We start from the raw sequence: 21,664 nt of genomic DNA on the forward strand, positions 1-21,664 counted from the left end.
GGATTCTAACCCTCGGACTGTACATGGGGATTCCATCCCTGGGAATGTACATGGGGATTCTAACCCTGGTACTGTACATGGGGTTTCAAACCCTGGGACTGTATATGGGGATTCAAACCCTGGGACTGTACATGAGGATTCTAACCCTGTGACTGTACAAGGGGATTCTAACCCTGGGACTCTACATGGGGATTCTAACCCTGGGACTGTACATGGGGATTCTAACCCTGGGACTGTACATGGGGATTCTAACCCTGGGACTGTATATGGGGATTCGAGCCCTGGGACTGTACATGGGGATTCCAACCCTGGGACTGCACATGGGGATTCTAACCCTGGGACTGCACATGGGGATTCTAATCCTGGGAATGTACATGGGGATTCTAAACCTGGGGCTGTACATGGGGATTCGAACCCTGGGACTGTACATGGGGATTCCAACCCTGGGACTGTACTTGGTGATTCTAAACCTGGGACTGTACATGGGGATTCAAACACTGGGACTGTACATGCGGATTCTAACCCTGGGACTGTACATGTGGATTCTAACCGTGGGACTCTACATGGGGATTCTAACACTGGGACTGTACATATTGGTTCCAAACCTGGGACTCTCCATGGGGATTCCAACTTTGGACTGTACATGGGGATTCCAGCCCTGGGACTGTACATGGGGATAGTAAACCTGAGACTGTATATCGGGATTCTAACCCTGGGACTGTACATGGAGATTCTCACCCTGGGACTGTACATGGAGATTCTAACCCTGGGCCTGCACATGGGGATTCTAACCTTGAGACTGTACATGGGGATTCTAAACCTGGGACTGTACATGCGGATTCTAACCCTGGGACTGTACATGGGGATTCTAACCCTGGGACTGTACATGGGGATTCAGACCCTGGGACTGCACATGGGGATTCTAACCCCGGGACTGTACATGGGGATTCTAACCCCGGGACTGTACATGGGGATTCTAACCCTGGGACTGTACATGGAGATTCTAACCCTGGGGCTGCACATGGGGATTCTAACCCTGAGACTGTACATGGGGATTCTAACCCTGGGACTGTACATGGGGATTCTAACCCTGTGACGGTATATAGGGATTTAAACCCTGGGACTGTACATGGGGTTTCTAACCCTGGGACTGTACATGGGGTTTCTAACCCTGGGACTGTACATGGGGATTCTAATCCTGGGACTGTACATTTGGATTCTAACCCTCGGACTGTACATGGGGATTGTAACCCTGGGACTGTACATGGGGATTCTAACCCTGGGACAGTACATGGGAATTCTAACCCTGGGACTGTACATGGGCATTCTAACCCTGGGACTGTACATGGGGATTCTAACCCATGGGACTGTACATGGGGATTCTAACCAGGGATTGCACATTGGGATTCTAAGCCTGGGACTGTACATGGGGATTCTAACCCTGGGACTATCTATGAGGATTCTATCCCTGGGACTGTACATGGGGATTCTAACCCTGGGACTGTACACGGGGATTCTAATCCTGGGACTGTACATGGGGATTCTAATCCTGGGACTGTACATGGGGATTCTAACCCTGGCACTGTACATGGGGATTCTAAACCTGGGGCTGCACATGGGGATTCTAACCCTAGGACTGTACATGGGGATTCTAACCCTGGGAATGTACATGGGGATTCTAATCCTGGGACTGTACATGGGGATTCCAACCCTGGGACTGTACATGGGGATTCTAACCTTGGGACTGCACATGGGGATTCTAACCCTGGTACTGCACATGGGGAGTCGAACACTGGGACTGTACATTGGGATTCCAATCCTGGGACTGTACTAGGGGATTCTAACCCTGGGACTGCACATGGGGATTCTAACCCTGGGACTGTAAATGGGGATTCTAACCCTGGGACTGTACATGGGGATTCTAAACCTGGGACTGTACATGGGGATTCTAACCCTGGGACTGTACATGGGGATTCTAACCCTGGGACTGTACATGGGGATTCTAATCCTGGGACTGTACATGGGGATTCCAACCCTGGGACTGGACATGGGGATTCTAACCCTGGGACTGCACATGGGGATTCTAACCCTGGTACTGTACATGGGGAGTCTAACCCTGGGACTGTACATGTGGATTCTAACCCTGGGACTGTACATGGGAATTCTAACCCTGAGACTTCACATGGGGATTCCAACCCTTAGACTGTACATGGGGACTCCAACCCTGGGACTGTACATGGGGATTCTAACCCTGGTACTGTACATGGGGATTCTAACCCTGGGACTATAAATGGGGATTCTAACCCTGGGATTGTACATGGGTATTCTAACCCTGGGACTGTATATGGGGATTCCAAACCTGGGACTGTACATGGGCATTCCAACTCTGGGACTGTACATGGGGATATCAACCCTGGGACTGTACATGGGGATTCTAACCCTGGCACTGTACTTGGGGATTCTAACCCTGGGACTGTACATGGGGATTGTAACCCTGGGACTGCACATGGGGATTCCAACCCTGGGACTGTACATGGGCATTTCAACTCTGGGACTGTACTTGGGGATTCGAACCCTGGGACGGTACATGGGGATTCTAACCCTGGGACTGTACATGGGGATTCTAAACCTGGGACTGTACATGGATAATCTAACCCCAGGACTGTACATGGGGATTCTAACCCCAGGACTGTACATGGGGATTCTAACCCTGAGACTTTACATGGGGTTTCTAACCCTGGGACTGTACATGGGGATTCTAACCCTGGGACTGTACATGGGGATTCTAACCCTGGGACTGTACATGGGGTTCTAACCCTGGGACTGTACATGGGGATTCTAACCCTGGGTCTGTACATGGGGATTCTAACCCTCAGACTGTATATGCGGATTCTAACCCCAGGTCTGTACATGGGGATTCTAACCCTGGGACTGTTCATGTGGATTCTAACCCTGGGACTGTACATGGGGATTCTAACCCTGGGAATTTACATGGGGATTCCAACCCTTAGACTGTACATGGGGATTCCAACCCTGGGAGTGTACATGGGGATTCTAACCCTGAGACTTTACATGGGGATTCCAACCCTTAGACTGTACATGGGGATTCCAACCCTGGTACTGTACATGGGGATTCTAACCCTGGGACTATAAATGGGGATTCTAACGCTGGGATTGTACATGGGGATTCTAACCCTGGGACTTTACATGGGGGTTCCAACGCTTAGACTGTCCATGGGGATTCCAACCCTGGGAGTGTACATGGGGATTCTAACCCTTGTACTGTGCTTGGGGATTCTAAACCTGGGACTGTTCATGGGGATTCCAACCCTGGGGTGTAAATGGGGATTCTAAACCTCGGACAGTACATGGGGATTCTATTCCTGGGACTGTACATGGGGATTCTAACCCTGGGACTGTACATGGGGATTCTAACCCTGGGACTGTTCATGGGGATTCCAACCCTGGGACTGTACATGGGGATTCTAACCCTTGTACTGTGCTTGGGGATTCTAAACCTGGGACTGTACATGGGGATTCTAACCCTGGGGTGTAAATGGGGATTCTAACCCTCGGACAGTACATGGGGATTCTATTCCTGGGACTGTACATGGGGATTCTAACCCTGGTACTTTACATGGGGTTTCAAACCCTGGGACTGTATATGGGGATTCTAAACCTGGGACTGTACATGGGGAATCTAACCCTGGGACTGTACATGGGGATTCTAACCCTGGTACTGTACCCTGGGACTGTACACGGGCTTTCTAAACCTGGGACTGTGCAAGGGGATTCCAACCCTGGGAATGTACATGGAGATTCTAAACCTGGGACTGTACGTGGGGATTCAAACACTGGGACTCCACATGGGTATTCTAACCCTCCGCCTGTACATGGGGATTCTAAACCTGGGACTGTACATGGGGATTCTAAGCCTGGGACTGTACAAGGGCGTTCTAACCCTGGGACTCTACATGGGTATTCTAACCCCAGGCCTGTACATGGGGATTCTAACCCTGGGACTGTTTTTGGGAATTCTAACCCTGGGACTGAACATGGGGATTCTAACCCTTGGACTGTACATGGGGATTCTAATCCTGGTACTGTACATGGGAATTCTAACCCTGGGACTGTACATGGGGATATTATCCCTGGGACTGTACATGGGGATTCTAACCCTGGGTCTGTACATGGGGATTCTAACCCTGCGATTGTATATGGGGATTCGAAGCCTGGGACTGTACATGGGGATTCTAACCCTGGGACTATACATGGGGATTCTAACCCTGGGACTGTACATGGGGATTTTAACCCTGGGACTGTACACGGGGATTCCAACCCTGGGACTGTACATGGGGATTCCAACCCTGGGACTGTACATGGGGATTCCAATCCTGGGACTGTACTTGGTGATTCGAACCTTGGGACTGTACATGGGGATTCTAACCCTGGGACTGTACATGGGGATTCTAACCCTGGGACAGTATATGGGGATTCCAACCCTGGGACTGTACATGGGGATTCTAACCCTTGTACTGTACATGGGGATTCTAACCCTGGGACTGTACATGGGGATTCTAACCCTGGGACTGTACATGGGGATTCTCACCCTGTGACTGTACACGGGGATTCTAACCCTGGGACTGTACATGGGTATTCTAACCCTCGGACTGTACATAGGGATTCTATCCCTGGGACTGTACATGGGGATTCTAAACCTGGGACTGTACATGGGGAATCTAACCCTGGGACTGTACATGGGGATTCTAACCCTGTGACTGTACATGGGGATTCTAACCCTGGGACTGTACCCTGGGACTGTACACGGGGTTTCTAAACCTGGGACTGTGCAAGGGGAATCTAACCCTGGGACTGTACATGGGGATTCTAACCCTGGGACTGTACATGGGGATTCAAACACTGGGACTGTACATGGGGATTCTAAACCTCTGACTGTACATGGGGATTCTAAACCTGGGGCTGTACATGGGGATTCCAAACCTGGGACTGTACATGGGAATTCTAAACCTGGGACTGTACATGGGGATTCTAACCCTGGGACTGTACATGGGGATTCTAACCCTGGGGCTGTACATGGGGATTCCAACCCTGGGACTGTATATGAGGATTCCAACCCTGGGACTGTACATGGGGATTCTAACCCTGGGACTGTACATGGGGATTCTAACCCTGGGACTGTACATGGGGATTCTAACCCTGGGACTCTACATGGGGATTCTAACCCTGGGAATGTACATGGGGATTCCAACCCTGGGACTGTACATGGGGATTCTAACCCTGGGACTGTACATGGGGATTCTCACTCTGGGACTGTACATAGGGATTTTAACCCTGGGACTGTACATGGGGATTCTAACCCTGGGACTGTACATGTGGATTCTCACTCTGGGACTGTACATGGCGTTTCTAACCCTGGGATTGTACATAGGGATTCTAACCCTGGGACTGAACATGGGCATTCTAACCCTGGGACTTAATGTGGGAAATCCAAACCTGGGACTGTACCTGGGGATTCTGACCCGGGGACTGTACATGGGGATTCTAACCCTTGGACTGTACATGGAAATTCTAACCCTGGGACTGCACATGGGGATTCTAACCCTGGGACTGTACATGGGGATTCTAACCCTGGGACTGTACATGAGGATTCCAACCCTGGGACTGTACACGAGGATTCCAACCCTGGGACTGTACATGTGGATTCTGACCCTGGGACTGTACATGGGGATTCTCACTCTGGGACTGTACCTGGGGATTCTAGCCCTGGCACTGTACATGGGGATTCTAGCCCTGGGACTGTTCATGGGTATTCTAACCCTTGGACTGTACATGGGGATTCTCACTCTGGGACTGTACATGGGTATTCTAACCCTCGGACTGTACATAGGGATTCTATCCCTGGGACTGTACATGGGGATTCTAACCTTGGTACTGTACATGGGGTTTCTAACCCTGGGACTGTACATGGGGATTCTAAACCTGGGACTGTACATGGGGAATCTAACCCTGGGACTGTACATGGGGATTCTAACCCTGTGACTGTACATGGGGATTCTAACCCTGGGACTGTACCCTGGGACTGTACACGGGGTTTCTAAACCTGGGACTGTGCAAGGGGATTCTAACCCTGGGACTGTACATGGGGATTCTAACCCTGGGACTGTACATGGGGATTCAAACACTGGGACTGTACATGGGAATTCTAAACCTCTGACTGTACATGGGGATTCTAAACCTGGGACTGTACATGGGGATTCCAAACCTGGGACTGTACATGGGAATTCTAACCCTGGGACTGTACATGGGGATTCTAACCCTGGGACTGTACATGGGGATTCTAACCCTGGGACTGTACATGGGGATTCCAACCCTGGGACTGTATATGAGGATTCCAACCCTGGGACTGTACATGGGGATTCTAAACCTGGGACTGTACATGGGGATTCTAACCCTGGGTCTGTACATGGGGATTCTAACCCTGGGACTCTGCATGGGGATTCTAACCCTGGGAATGTACATAGGGATTCCAACCCTGGGACTGTACATGGGGATTCTAACCCTGGGACTGTACATGGGGATTCTCACTCTGGGACTGTACATAGGGATTTGAACCCTGGGACTGTACATGGGGATTCTAACCCTGGGACTGTACATGTGGATTCTCACTCTGGGACTGTACATGGTGTTTCTAACCCTGGGATTGTACATAGGGATTCTAACCCTGGGACTGTACATGGGCATTTTAATCCTGGGACTTAATGTGGGAAATCCAACCCTGGGACTGTACCTGGGGATTCTAACCCTTGGACTGTACATGGAAATTCTAACCCTGGGACTGCACATGGGGATTCTAACCCTGGGACTGTACATGGGGATTCTAACCCTGGGACTGTACATGTGGATTCTAACCCTGGGACTGTACACAAGGATTCCAACCCTGGGACTGTACATGTGGATTCTGACCCTGGGACTGTACATGGGGATTCTCACTCTGGGACTGTACATGGGGATTCTAGCCCTGGGGCTGTACATGGGGATTCTAGCCCTGGGACTGTTCATGGGTATTCTAACCCTTGGACTGTACATGGGGATTCTCACTCTGGGACTGTACATGGGGATTCTAACCCTGGGACTGTACATGCGGATTCTAGCCCTGTGACTGTACATGGGGATTCTAACCCTGGGACTGTACATGGGGATTCCAACACTGTGACTGGGCATGTGGCCCCTGGATTTAGAGTCGCAGTGCAAATAGTCCCTGGGTTTTTTGTCCCATCATAAATCGGCCCTGTGTTTGGTGTCATGGTGTAAATGGTCCAAGGATTTAGTGTGTCAGTGTAAATGGTTCCTCAATTTGGTGTCATCATGTAAGTGGTCCCTTGATTTGATGTCACACTGAATGTGCTCCATGGATTTGTGATCCACAACAACAACTCGCATTTATTTAGCACATTTAACATAGTAAAACAGCCCAAGGCACTCAACAAGAGCAATATCAAAAAAATTATATTCAACACCGAGCCATAGAATGTGATAGCAGGAAAGTTGACCAAACGCTTTATCAAAGATGTAGGTATTAAGGAGCTTCTTAAAAGAGGAGAGAAAGGGGGAGAGGTGGAGAGTTTAAGGGAGGGAATTCCAGAGCTTAAGGCCAAGTTCTCTTTCACACCTACTCTCCAACCCCCCTCACCCCAACTCCTCTTTCACCCCTACTCTCCAACCCCCCTCACCCCAAATCCTCTTTCAAATTCAAATTCAAATCGCTTTATTGGCATGATAAGGTACATCTTATGTTGCCAAAGCATCAAAATACATTTATGGCTGAACACATAAACGCAGTTCTATTCATACATTGTATAAACAGGTATATCCCTCAGTGTATAAATATACATTCACATTTTTTATATATACTCTTTTCTTAGTTTACTGGTTGTCCCTCTGTTCATGGCAAGCTGTAACATAGTGTGCCGCCAGTGTTACACAGCTTCTCTCTTCTCCCAGTAGGTATGGGAGTTTTTGGTTGTCATTCAGATTTCTGAATTCAGGGCATATTTGTGAGAATTTTGGGTAGAAATTCTCCCTGATGCCCTGATATTTTTCACAGGCTGTGAGGAAGTGCATCTCTATCTCCACTACTCCCTGACTGCAGTGAGAGCATATCCTGTCTTCTCTTGGCTCCAAACCCCTCACCCCACTCCTCTTTCACCCCTACACTCAAAACCCCTCACCCCAATTCCTCTTTCACCCATACTCTCCAATCCCCTCACCCCAACTCCTCTTTCACCCGTACTCTCCAACTCCCTCACCCCAACTCATCTTTCACCCTGACTCTCCAAACCCCTCATCCCAACTCCTGTTTCACCCCTACTCTCCAACCCCCTCACCCCAACTCCTCTTTCACCCCTACTCCCCAACTCCTCTTTCACTCCTACTCCCCAACTCCTCTTTCACACCTACTCTCCAACTCCTCTTTCACCCCTACTCTCCAACCCCCCTCTCCCCATGTCCTCTTTCACCCAACTCCTTTTTCAACCCCACTCTTCAACCACCCGCACCCCAATCCTCTTTCACCCCTACTCTCCAACCGCCCTCACCCCAACTCCTCTTTCACCCCTACACTCCAACCCCCTCACCCCAACTCCTCTTTCACCCCAACTCTCCAACCCCCCTCACCCCAACTCCTCTTTCACCCCTACTCTCCAACCCCCTCGCCCCAACTCCTCTTTCACCCCTACTCTCCAACCCCCCTCACCCCAACTCCTCTTTCAACCCTACTCTCCAACCCCCTCACCCCAACTCCTCTTTCATCCCTAATCTCCAACCCCCCTCACCCCAACTACTCTTTCACCCCAACTCTCCAACCCCCCTCACCCCAAATCCTCCTTCACCCCTAATCTCCAACCCCCTCACCCCAATTACTCTTTCACCCCTACTCGCCAACCACTCACCCCAACTACTTTTTCACCCCTACTCTCCAACCCCCTCACCCCAAATTCTCTTTCACCCCTAATCTCCAACCCCCTCACCCCAACTCCTCTTTCACCCCTACTCTCCAACACCCTCACCCCAACTCCTCTTTCACCCCTAAGCTCCAAACCCTCACCTCAACACCTCTTGCACCCCTACTCTACAACCCCCCACACCCCAACTCCTCTTTCACCCCTACTCGCCAACCCCTTCACCCCAACCCCTCTTTCACCCCTACTCTCCAACCCTCTCACCCCAACTCCTCTTTCACCCCTACTCTCCAACCCCCTCACCCCAACTCCTCTTTCACCCTGACTCTCCAACCCTCTCACCCCAACTCCTCTTTCACCCCTACTCTCCAACCCCCCTCACCCCAACTCCTCTTTCACCCCTACTCACCAACCCCCCTCACCCCAACTCCTTTCACCCCTACTCTCCAAACCCACTCACCCCAACTCCTCTTTCACACCTACTCTGAAACCCCACTCACCCCAACTCTTCTTTCACCCCTACTCTCCATCCCACCTCACCCCAACACCTCTTTCACCCCTACTCTCCAACCCCCTCACTGCAACTCCTCTTTCACCCCTACTCTCCAACCCCCTCACACCAACCTCCTCTTTCACCCCTACTCTCCAACCCCTCACCCCAACTCCTCTTTCACCCCTACTCTCCAACCCCCCCACCCCAACTCCTCTTTCACCCCTACACTCCAACCCCCTCACCCAACTCCTCTTTCACCCCTACTCTCAAACCCCACTCACCTCAACTCCTCTTTCACCCCTACTCTCCAACCCCCCTCACCCCAACTCCTCTTGCACCCCTACTCTCAAAGCCCACTCACCCCAACTCCTCTTTCACCCCTACTCCCCAACCCCCCTCACCCCAACTCCTCTTTAACACTACTCTCCAACCCCCTCACCCCAACTCCTCTTTCACCCCTACTCACCAACCCCCTCACCCCAACTCCTCATTCACCCCTACTCTCCAACCTACCTCACCCCTACTCCTCTTTCACCCCTACTCTCCAACCCCCCTCACCCCAACTCCTCTTTCTCCCCTACTCTCCAACCCCCCTCACCCCAACTCCTCTTTCTCCCCTACTCTCCAACCCCCCTCACCCCAAATCCTCTTTCACCCCGACTCTCCAATCCACCTTACACCAAATCCTCTTTCACCCCTATTCTCCAACCCCCCTCACCACAACACCTCTTTCACCCCTACTCTCCAACCCCCCTCACCCCAACTCCTCTTTCACCCCTACTCCCCAACACCCCTCACCCCAACTCCTCTTTCACCCCTACTCTCCAACCTCCATCAACCCAAGTGCTCCTTCTCTCCTACTCTCCAGCACCCTCACCCCAACTCCTCATTCACCCGTACTCTGCAAACCCCTCACCCCAACGCCTCATTCACCCCTACTCTCCAACCCCCCTCACCCCAACTCCTCTTTCACCCCTACTGTCCAACACTCCTCACCCCAACTGCTCTTCTATCCCTACTCTCCAACCTCCCTCACCCCAACTCCTCTTTCAACCCTATTCTCCAAGCCCGCTCACCCCAACTCCTCTTTCACCGCTACCAACCAACCCCCCTCACCCCAACTCCTCTTTCACCCCTACTCTCCAACCCCCCTCACCCCAACTCCTCTTTCACCCCTACTCTCCAACCCCCTCACCCCAACTCCTCTTTCACACCTACTCTCCAACCCCCCTCACCCCAACACCTCTTTCACCACTACTCTTCAACCCCACTCACCCCAACTCCTCCTTCACCCCTAGTCTCCAGCCCCCCTCACCCCAACACCTCTTTCACCCCTACTCTCCCACCCCTTCACCCCAACTCCTATTTCACCCCTACTCTCAAACTCCACTCACCCCAACTCCTCCTTCACCCCAACTCTCCAACCCCCCTCACCCCAACTCCTCTTTCACCTGTACTCTCCAACCCCCCTCACCCCAACTCCTCTTTCACCCCTACTCTCCAAACCCCTCACCCCAACTCCTCTTTCACCCCTACTCTCCAACCACCCTCACCCCAACTCCTCTTTCGCCCCTAATCACCAACCCCGTCACCAAAACTGCTCTTTCACCCCTAATCTCCAACCCCCCTCACCCCAGCTCCTGTTTCACCCCTACTTTCCAACCTCCTCACCCCATCTCCTCTTTCACACCTGCTCTCCAACCCCCCTCATCCCAATACCTCTTTCACCCCTACTCTCCAGCCCCCCGCACCACAACTCCCCTTTCACCCCTACTCTCAAACTCCCCTCACCGCAGCTCCTCCTTCACCCCTACACTCCAGCCCCCCTCACCCCAACTCCTCTTTCACCCCTACTCTCCAGCCCCCCGCACCACAACTCCAGTTTCACCCCTACTCTCCAACCACCTCACCCCAACTCCTATTTCACCCCTAATCTCCAACCCCCTTCACCCCAACTCCTCTTTCACCCCTATTCTCCAACCCCCTCACCCCAACTCCTCTTTCACCCATACTCTCCAACCCCCTCACCCCAACTCCTCTTTCACCCCTACTCTCCAACCCCCCTCACCCCAACTCCTCTTTCACGCCTACTCTCCATCCCACCTCACCCCAACTCCTCTTTCACCCCTACTCTCCAACCCCACCCCCCACACCAACTCCTCTTTCACCCCTACTCTCCAACCCCCTCACCCCAACTCCTCTTTTAACCCTACTCTCCAACCCCCTCACCCCAACTCCTCTTTCACCCCTACTCCCCAACCCCCTCGCCCCAACTCCTCTTTCACCACTATTCTCCAACCCATTCACCCCAACTCGTCTTTCACCCCTACTCTCCAACCCCCTCACACCAACTCCTCTTTCACGCCTACTCTCCAACCCATTCACCCCAACTCGTCTTTCACCACTACTCTCCAACCCCCTCACCCCAACTCCTCATTCACCCCTACTCTCCAACCCCCCTCACCCCAACTCGTCTTTCACCCCTACTCTCCAACCCCCTCACCCCAACTCCTCTTTCTCCCCTGCTTTCCAATCCCCCTCACCCCAAATCCTCTTTCACCCCTACTCTCCAATCCACCTTACTCCAAATCCTCTTTCACCTCTATTCTCCAACCCCCATCACCACAACACCTCTTTCATCCCTACTCTCCAAACCCCCTCACCCCAACTCCTCTTTCACCCCTACTCCCCAACACCCCTCACCCCAACTCCTCTTTCACCCCTACTCTCCAGCCCCCTCACCCCTACTCCTCTTTCACTCCTACTCTCCAAACTCCCTCACCCCAACTCCTCTTTAACACCTACTCGCCAAACTCCCTCACCCCAACTCCTCTTTCACCACTACTCTCCAAACCCCCTCACCTCAACTCCTCTTTCACCCCTACTCTTCAAACCCGCTCACCTCAACTCCTCTTTCACCCCTACTCTCCACCCCCTCACCTCAACTCCTCTTTCACCCCTACTCTTCAAACCTGCTCACCTCAACTCCTCTTTCACCACTACTCTCCAAACCCCCTCACCACAACTCCTCGTTCACCCCTACTCTTCAAACCCCCTCACCCCAACTCCTCTTTCACCCCTACTCTCCAGCCCCCTCACCCCAACTCCTCTTTCACCACTACTCTCCAAACCCCCTCACCCCAACTCCTCTTTCACCACAACTCTCCAAACTCCCTCACCCCAACTCCTCTTTCACCCCTACTCTTCAAACCCGCTCACCTCAACTCCTCTTTCACCCCTACTCTCCACCCCCTCACCCCCACTCCTCTTTCACCACTACTCTCCAAACCCCCTCACCTCAACTCCTCTTTCACCCCTACTCTTCAAACCCGCTCACCTCAACTCCTCTTTCACCCCTACTCTCCACCCCCTCACCCCCACTCCTCTTTCACCACTACTCTCCAAACCCCCCTCACCCCAACTCCTCTTTCACCCCTACTCTCCAACCCCCCTCACCCCAACTCCCCTTTCACCACGACTCTCCAAACCCCCTCACCTCAACTCCTCTTTCACCCCTACTCTCCAACCCCACTCACCCCAACTCCTCTTTCACCCCTTCTCTCCAAAACCCCTCTCCCCAGCACCTCTTTCACCCCTACTCTCCAACCCCCTCAACCCAACTCCACTTTCACCCCTGCTCTCCAAGCTCCCTCACTCCAACTAATCTTTCACACCTACTCTCCAGCCCCCTCTCCCCAACTCCTCTTTCACCCCTACTCTCCAAAACCCCTCACCCCAACTCCTCTTTCACCCCCACTCTCCCAATCCCCCTCACCCCAACTCCTCTTTCACCCCTACTCTCCAACACCCTCACCGCAAATCCTCTTTCACCCCTACTCTCCAACACCCCTCACCCCAACTCCTCTTTCACCCCTACTCTCCAACCCCCCTCACCCAAACTTCTCTTTCACCCCTACTCTCCAACCCCCCTCACCCCAACTCCTCTTTCACCCCTACTCTCCAACCCACTCACCCCAACTGCTCATTCACCCCCACTCCTCAAACCCCCTCAGCTCAACCCCTCTTTCACCCCTACTCTCCAAACCCGCTCACCCCAACTCCTCTTTCACCCCTACTCTCCAACCCCCCTCAACCCAACTCCTCTTTCACCATGACTCTCCAAACCCCCTCACCTCAACTCCTCTTTCACCCCGACACTCCAAACCCCTCACCCCAACTCCTCTTTCACCCATACTCTTCAAACCCCCTCACCTCAACTCCTCCTTCACCTCTACTCTCCACCCCCTCACGTCAACTCCTCTTTCACCCCTACTCTCCACCCCCTCACCCCAACTCCTCTTTCACCACTGCTCTCCAAACCCCCTCACCACAACTCCTCATTCACCCCTACTCTTCAAACCCCCTCACCTCAACTCCTCTTTCACCCCTACTCTCCACCCCCTCACCCAAACTCCTCTTGCACCCCTACTCTTCAAACCACACACCCCAACTGCTCTTGCACCCCTACTCTCCACCCCCTCACCCCAACTCCTCTTGCACCCCTACTCTCCAAACCACTCACCTCAACTACTCTTTCACCCCTACACTCCAACCCCCTCACCGCAACTCCTCTTTCACCCCTACTCTCGAACCCCCTCACCCCAACTCCTCTTTCACCCCAACTCTCCAAACCCCCTCACCCCAACTCCACTTTCACCCCTACTCTCCAACACACTCACTCCAACTCCTCTTTCACCCTACTCTCCAACCCCCCTCAACCCAACTCCTCTTTCACCCCAACTCTCCAAACCCCCTCACCCCAACTCCACTTTCACCCCTACTCTCCAACCCCCCTCACTCCAACACCTCTTTCACCACCACTCTCCTAATCCCCCTCACCCCAACTCCTCTTTCACCACTACTCTCCAACCCCCTCACGCCAACTGCTCTTTCACCCCTACTCTCCAACCCCCTCACCCCAACTCCTCATTCACCCCTACTCTCCAACCCCCTCACCCCAACTCCTCTTTCACCCCTAATCTCCAAACCCACTCACCCCAACTCCTCTTTCAACCCTACTCCCCAAACCCCCTCACTCCAACACCTCTTTCACCCCTACTCTCCAACCCCCCTCACCCCAACTCCTCTTTCACCCCTACTTTCCAACCCTCTCACCGCAACTCCCCTTTCACCCCTAATCTCCAAACACCACTCACCCCAACTCCTCTGTCACCCTTACTCTCCAACCCCCTCACCCCAAATCCTCTTTCACCCCTACTCTCCAACCCCCCTCACCCCAACTCCTCTTTCACCCCTACTCTCCAACCCCCCTCGCCCAAACTTCTCTTTCACCCCTACTCTCCAACCCCCCTCACCCCAACTCCTCTTTCACCCCTACTCTCCAACCCCCATCACCCCAACTGCTCTTTCACCCTTACTCTCCACCCCCTCACCCCAACTCCTCTTGCACCCCTACTCTCCAACACCACTCACCCCAACTCCTCTTTCACCCCTACTCTCCAACCCACTCACCCCAACTGCTCATTCACCCCTACACTTCAAACCCCCTCAGCTCAACCCCTCTTTCACCCCTACTCTCCAAACCCCCTCACCCCAACTCCTCTTTCACCCCTACTCTCCAACCCCCCTCACCCCAACTCCTCTTTCACCATGACTCTCCAAACCCCCTCACCTCAACTCCTCTTTCACCCCTACACTCCAACCCCCTCACCCCAACTCCTCTTTCACCCCTACTCTTCAAACCCCCTCACCTCAAATCCTCCTTCACCCCTACTCTCCACCCCCTCACGTCAACTCCTCTTTCACCCCTACTCTCCACCCCCTCACCCCAGCTCCTCTTTCACCCCGACACTCCAACCCCCTCACCCCAACTCCTCTTTCACCCCTACTCTCCTACCCCCCTCACCCCAACTCCTCTTTCACCCCTACTCTCCAACCCCTCTCACCCCATCTCCTCTTTCACCCCTACTCTCCAACCCCCTCTCCCCAGCTCCAAATTCACCCCTACTCTCCAAGCTCCCTCAGCCCAACTCCTCTTTCACCCGTACTCTCCAACCCCCTCACACCAACTCCTCTTTCACCCCTCCTCTCCAACACCCTCACCCCAACTCCTCTTTCACCCCTATTCTCCAACCCCCCTCACCCCAACTCCTCTTTCACACCTACTCCCCAACCCCCCTCACCCCAACTCCTCTTTCACTCCTACTCTCCAAACTCCCTCACCCCATCTCCTCATTCACCCCTACTTTCCAACCCTCTCACCCCAAATCCGCTTATACCCTACTCTCAAACCCCCCTCACCCCAACTCCTCTTTCACCCCTACTCTCCAACCCCCCTCACTCAACACCTCTTTCACCCCCACTCTCCTACTCCCCTCACCCCAACTCCTATGTCACCTCTACTCTCCAACCCCCCTCACCCCAACTCCTCTTTCAAACCCAACTCTCCAACCCCCCTCACCCTAACTCATCTTTCACCCCTAATCTCCAACCCCCCCACCCCAACTCCTCATTCAACCCTACTCTCCAACCGCCCTCACCCCAACTCCTCTTTAACCCCTACTCTCCTAACCCCTCACCCCAACTCCTCTTTCACCCCTACTCTCCAACCCCCGCCACCCCAACTCCTCTTTCACACCTACTCTCCAACCCCCTCACTCCAACACCTCTTTCACCCCCACTCTCCTACTCCCCTCACCCCAACTCCTCTTTCACCCCTACTCTCCAATCCCCCTCACCACAACACCTCGTTCACCCCTACTCTCCAAACCCCTCACGCCAACTCGTATGTCACCCCTACTCTCCAACCCCCCTCACCCCAACCCCTCTTTCAAACCCAACATCCAACCCCCCTCACCCCAACTCAACTATCACCCCTAATCTCCAACCCCCCCACCCCAACTCCTCATTCAACCCTACTCTCCAACCGCCCTCACCCCAACTCCTCTTTAACCCCTACTCTCCTAACCCCTCACCCCAACTCCACTTTCGCCCCAACTCTGCAACCCCACTCACCCCATCTCCTCTTTGACCCCTACTCTCCAACACACCTCACCCCAACTCCTCTTTCACCCCTACTCTCCAACCCCCCTCACCCCAAATCCTCTTTCACCCCTACTCTCCAACCCCCTCGCACGAACTCCTCTTTCACCCCTACTCTACAACCGCCTCACCCCAGCTCCTCTTTCACCCGTACTCTCCAACCCCCTCACCCTAACTCGTCTTTCACCCCTACTCTCCAACACCTGTCACGCCAACTCCTCTTTCACCCCTACTCTCCAACCCCCTCACCCCAACTCCACTTTCACCCCTACTCTCCAACCCCCCTCACCTGAACTCCTCTTTCACCCCTCCTCTCCAACCCCCTCACCCCAACTCCTCTTTCTCCCCTACTCTCAAACCCCACTCACCCCAACTCCTCTTTCACCCCTACTCACAAACCCCACTCACCCCAACTCCTGTTTCACCACTACTATACAACCCCCACACCCCAACTCCTCTTTCACCCCTACTCTCAAACCCCACTCACCCCAAATCCTCTTTCACCCCTACTCTCAAACCCCATTCACCCAACTCGTCTTTCACCCCTACTCTCCAACCCCCTCACCCCAACTCCTCATTCACCCCTACTCTCCAACCCCCTTACCCCAACTCCTCTTTCACCCCAACTCCTCTTTCTCCCCTACTCTCCAATTCCCCTTACCCCAAATCCTCTTTCACCCCTATTCTCCAACCCTCCTCACCCCAACTCCTCTTTCACTCCTACTCTCCAAACTCCCTCACCCCAACTCCTCCTTCACCCCTACTCTCCAACCCCCCTCACCCCAAATTCTCTTTCACCCCAACTCTCCAATCCCCCTTATCCCAAATCCTCTTTCACCCCGACTCCCCAACACCCTAACTCCTCTTTCACCCCTACTCTCCAGCCCCCTCATCCCAGCTCCTCTTTCACCACTACTTTCCAACCCTCTCACCCCAAATCCTCTTTTACCCCTACTCTCAAACCCCCCTCACTCAAACTCCTCTTTCACCCCAACTCTCCAACACCCTCACCCCAACTCCTCTTTAACCCCTACTCTCCAACCCCCGTCACCCCAACTCCTCTTTCACCCCTACTCTCCAACCCCCCTCACCCCAACTCCTCTTTCACCCCTACTCTCCAACCCCCCTCACCCCAACTCCTCTTTCACCCCTACTCTCCAACCCCCCTCACCCCAAATCCTCCTTCACCCCTACTCTCCAACCCCGCTCACCCCAAATCCTCTTTCACCCCTACTCTCCAACCCCCTCACACGAACTCCTCTTTCACCCCTACTCTCCAACCCCCCTCACCGCAGCTCCTCTTTCACCCCTACTCTCCAACCCCCTCACCCCAACTCCTCTTTCACCCCTACTCTCCAACCCCCTCACCCCAACTCCTCTTTCACCCCTACTCTCCAACCCCCTCACCCCAACTCCTCTTTCACCCCTACTCTCCAACCCCCCTCACCCCAAATCCTCTTTCACCCCTACTCTCCAACACCCTCACCCCAACTTCTCTTTCACCCCTACTCTCCATCCCCCTCACCCCAACTCCTCTTTCACCCATACTCTCCAACTCCCCTCACCCCAACTCCTCTTTCACCCCTACTCTCCAACCCCCTCACCCCAACTCCTCTTTCACCCCTACTCTCCTACCCCCCTCACCCCAACTCCTCTTTCACCCCTACTCTCCAACCCCCTCTCCCCAGCTCCAAATTCACCCCTACTCTCCAAGCTCCCTCAGCCCAACTCCTCCTTCACCCCTACTCTCCAAACCCCTCACCGCAACTCCTCGTTCACCCCTACACTCCAACCCCCCTCACCCCAACTCCTCTTTTACCCCTAATCTCCAACCCCCCACACCCCAAATTCTCTTCCAACCCTACTCCCCAACGTCCCTCTCCGCAACTCCTTTTCACCCCTCCTCTCCATCCCCCTCACCCCAACTCCTCTTTCACCCCTACTCTCCAACCCCCCTCACCCCAACTCCTCTTTCACACCTACTCCCCAACCCCCCTCACCCCAACTCCTCTTTCACTCCTACTCTCCAAACTCCCTCACCCCATCTCCTCATTCAACCCTACTTTCCAACCCTCTCACCCCAATTCCGCTTATACCCTACTCTCAAACACCCCTCACCCCAACTCCTCTTTCACCCCACTCTCCAACCCCACTCACTCCAACACCTCTTTCACTCCCACTCTCCTACTGCCTTCACCCCTTCTCCTCTTTCACCCCTACTCTCCAACCCCCCTCACTCAACACCTCTTTCACCCCCACTCTCCTACCCCCCTCACCCTAACTCATCTTTCACCCCTAATCTCCAACCCCCCCACCCCAACTCCTCATTCAACCCTACTCTCCAACCGCCCTCACCCCAAATCCTCTTTAACCCCTACTCTCCTAACCCCTCACCCCAACTCCTCTTTCACCCCTACTCTCCAACCCCCGCCACCCCAACTCCTCTTTCACACCTACTCTCCAAACCCCCTCACTCCAACACCTCTTTCACCCCCACTCTCCTACTCCCCTCACCCCAACTCCTCTTTCACCCCTACTCTCCAATCCCCCTCACCACAACTCCTCGTTCACCCCTACTCTCCAAACCCCTCACGCCAACTCCTATGTCACCACTACTCTCCAACCCCCCTCACCCCAACTCCTCTTTCAAACCCAACTCTCCAACCCCCCTCACCCCAACTCAACTATCACCCCTAATCTCCAACCCCCCCACCCCAACTCCTCATTCAACCCTACTCTCCAACCGCCCTCACCCCAACTCCTCTTTAACCCCTACTCTCCTAACCCCTCACCCCAACTCCACTTTTGCCCCAACTCTGCAACCCCACTCACCCCATCTCCTCTTTGACCCCTACTCTCCAACACACCTCACCCCAACTCCTCTTTCACCCCTACTCTCCAACCCCCCTCACCCCAAATCCTCTTTCACCCCTACTCTCCAACCCCCTCGCACGAACTCCTCTTTCACCCCTACTCTACAACCGCCTCACCCCAGCTCCTCTTTCACCCGTACTCTCCAACCCCCTCACCCTAACTCGTCTTTCACCCCTACTCTCCAACACCTGTCACGCCAACTCCTCTTTCACCCCTACTCTCCAACCCCCTCACCCCAACTCCACTTTCACCCCTACTCTCCAACCCCCTCACCCCAACTCCTCTTTCACCCCTACTCTCCAACCCCCCTCACCTGAACTCCTCTTTCACCCCTACTCTCCAACCCACCTCACCCCAACTCCTCTTTCACCCCTACTCTCAAAACCCCCTCACCCCAACTCCTCTTTCACCCCTACTCTCAAACCCCACTCACCTCAACTCCTCTTTCACCCCTACTCTCCAACCCCCTCACCACCACTCCTCTTTCACCCCTACTCTCCAACCCCCTCACCCCAACTCCTCTTTCAGCCCTACTCTCCAACCCACTCACCCCAACTCCGCTTTCACCCCTACTCTCAAACCCCACTCACCTCAACTCCTCTTTCACCCCTACTCTCCAACCCCCTCACCCCAACTCCTCTTTCTCCCCTACTCTCAAACCCCACTCACCCCAACTCCTCTTTCACCCCTACTCTCAAACCCCACTCACCCCAACTCCTGTTTCACCACTACTCTCCAACCCCCACACCCCAACTCCTCTTTCACCCCTACTCTCAAACCCCACTCACCCCAACTCCTCTTTCACCCCTACTCTCAAACCCCATTCACTGCAACTCGTCTTTCACCCCTACTCTCCAACCCCCTTACCCCAACTCCTCTTTCACCCCAACTCCTCTTTCTCCCCCACTCTCCAATTCCCCTTACCCCAAATCCTCTTTCACCCCTATTCTCCAACCCTCCTCACCCCAACTCCTCTTTCACTCCTACTCTCCAACCCCCCTCACCCCAAATTCTCTTTCACCCCAACTCTCCAATCCCCCTTACCCCAAATCCTCTTGCACCCCGACTCCCCAACACCCCAACTCCTCTTTCACCCCTACTCTCCAGCCCCCTCATCCCAGCTCCTCTTTCACTCCTACTCTCCAAACTCCCTCACCCCAACTCCTCTTTCACCCCTACTTTCCAACCCTCTCACCCCAAATCCTCTTTTACCCCTACTCTCAAACCCCCCTCACTCAAACTCCTCTTTCACCCCAACTCTCCAACCCCCCTCACCCCAACTCCTCTTTCACCCCTACTCTCCAACCCCCATCACCCCAACTCCTCTTTCACCCCTACTCTCCAACCCCCCTCACCCCAACTCCTCTTTCACCCCTACTCTCCAACCCCCCTCACCCCAACTCCTCTTTCACCCCTACTCTCCAACCCCCCTCACCCCAAATCCTCCTTCACCCCTACTCTCCAACCCCGCTCACCCCAAATCCTCTTTCACCCCTACTCTCCAACCCCCTCACACGAACTCCTCTTTCACCCCTACTCTCCAACCCCCCTCACCGCAGCTCCTCTTTCACCCCTACTCTCCAACCCCCTCACCCCAACTCCTCTTTCACCCCTACTCTCCAACCCCCTCACCCCAACTCCTCTTTCACCCCTACTCTCCAACACCCTCACCCCAACTCCTCTTTCACCCCTACTCTCCAACCCCCCTCACCCCAAATCCTCTTTCACCCCTACTCTCCAACACCCTCACCCCTACTTCTCTTTCACCCCAACTCTCCAACCCCCCTCACCCCAACTCCTCTTTCACCACTACTCTCCAACCCCCCTCACCCCAACTCCTCTTTCACCCCTACTCTCCAACCCCCCTCACCCCAACTCCTCTTTCACCCCAACTCTCCAACCCCCCTCACCCCAAATCCTCTTTCACCCCTACTCTCCAACACCCTCACCCCAACTTCTCTATCACCCCTACTCTCCAACCCCCCTCACCCCAACTCCTCTTTCACCCTACTCTCCAACCCCCCTCACCCCAACTCCTCTTTCACCCCTACTCTCCAACCCCCTCACACAAACTCCTCTTTCACCCCTGCTCTCCAACCCCTCTCACCCCAACTCCTCTTTCACCACTACTCTCCAACCCCCCTCACCCCAACTCCTCTTTCACCCCTACTCTCCAACCCCCTCACACAAACTCCTCTTTCACCCCTGCTCTCCAACCCCTCTCACCCCATCTCCTCTTTCACCCCTACTCTCCAATCTCCCTCACCCCAACTGTTCTTTCACCCGTACTCTGCAAACCCCTCACCCCAACGCCTCA

The sequence above is a fragment of the Somniosus microcephalus genome, chromosome 4, assembly GCF_052327205.1.
Source record: "Somniosus microcephalus isolate GS21.2 chromosome 4, FLI_Smic_1.0, whole genome shotgun sequence".
NCBI classification, from domain to species: Eukaryota; Metazoa; Chordata; class Chondrichthyes; order Squaliformes; family Somniosidae; genus Somniosus; species Somniosus microcephalus.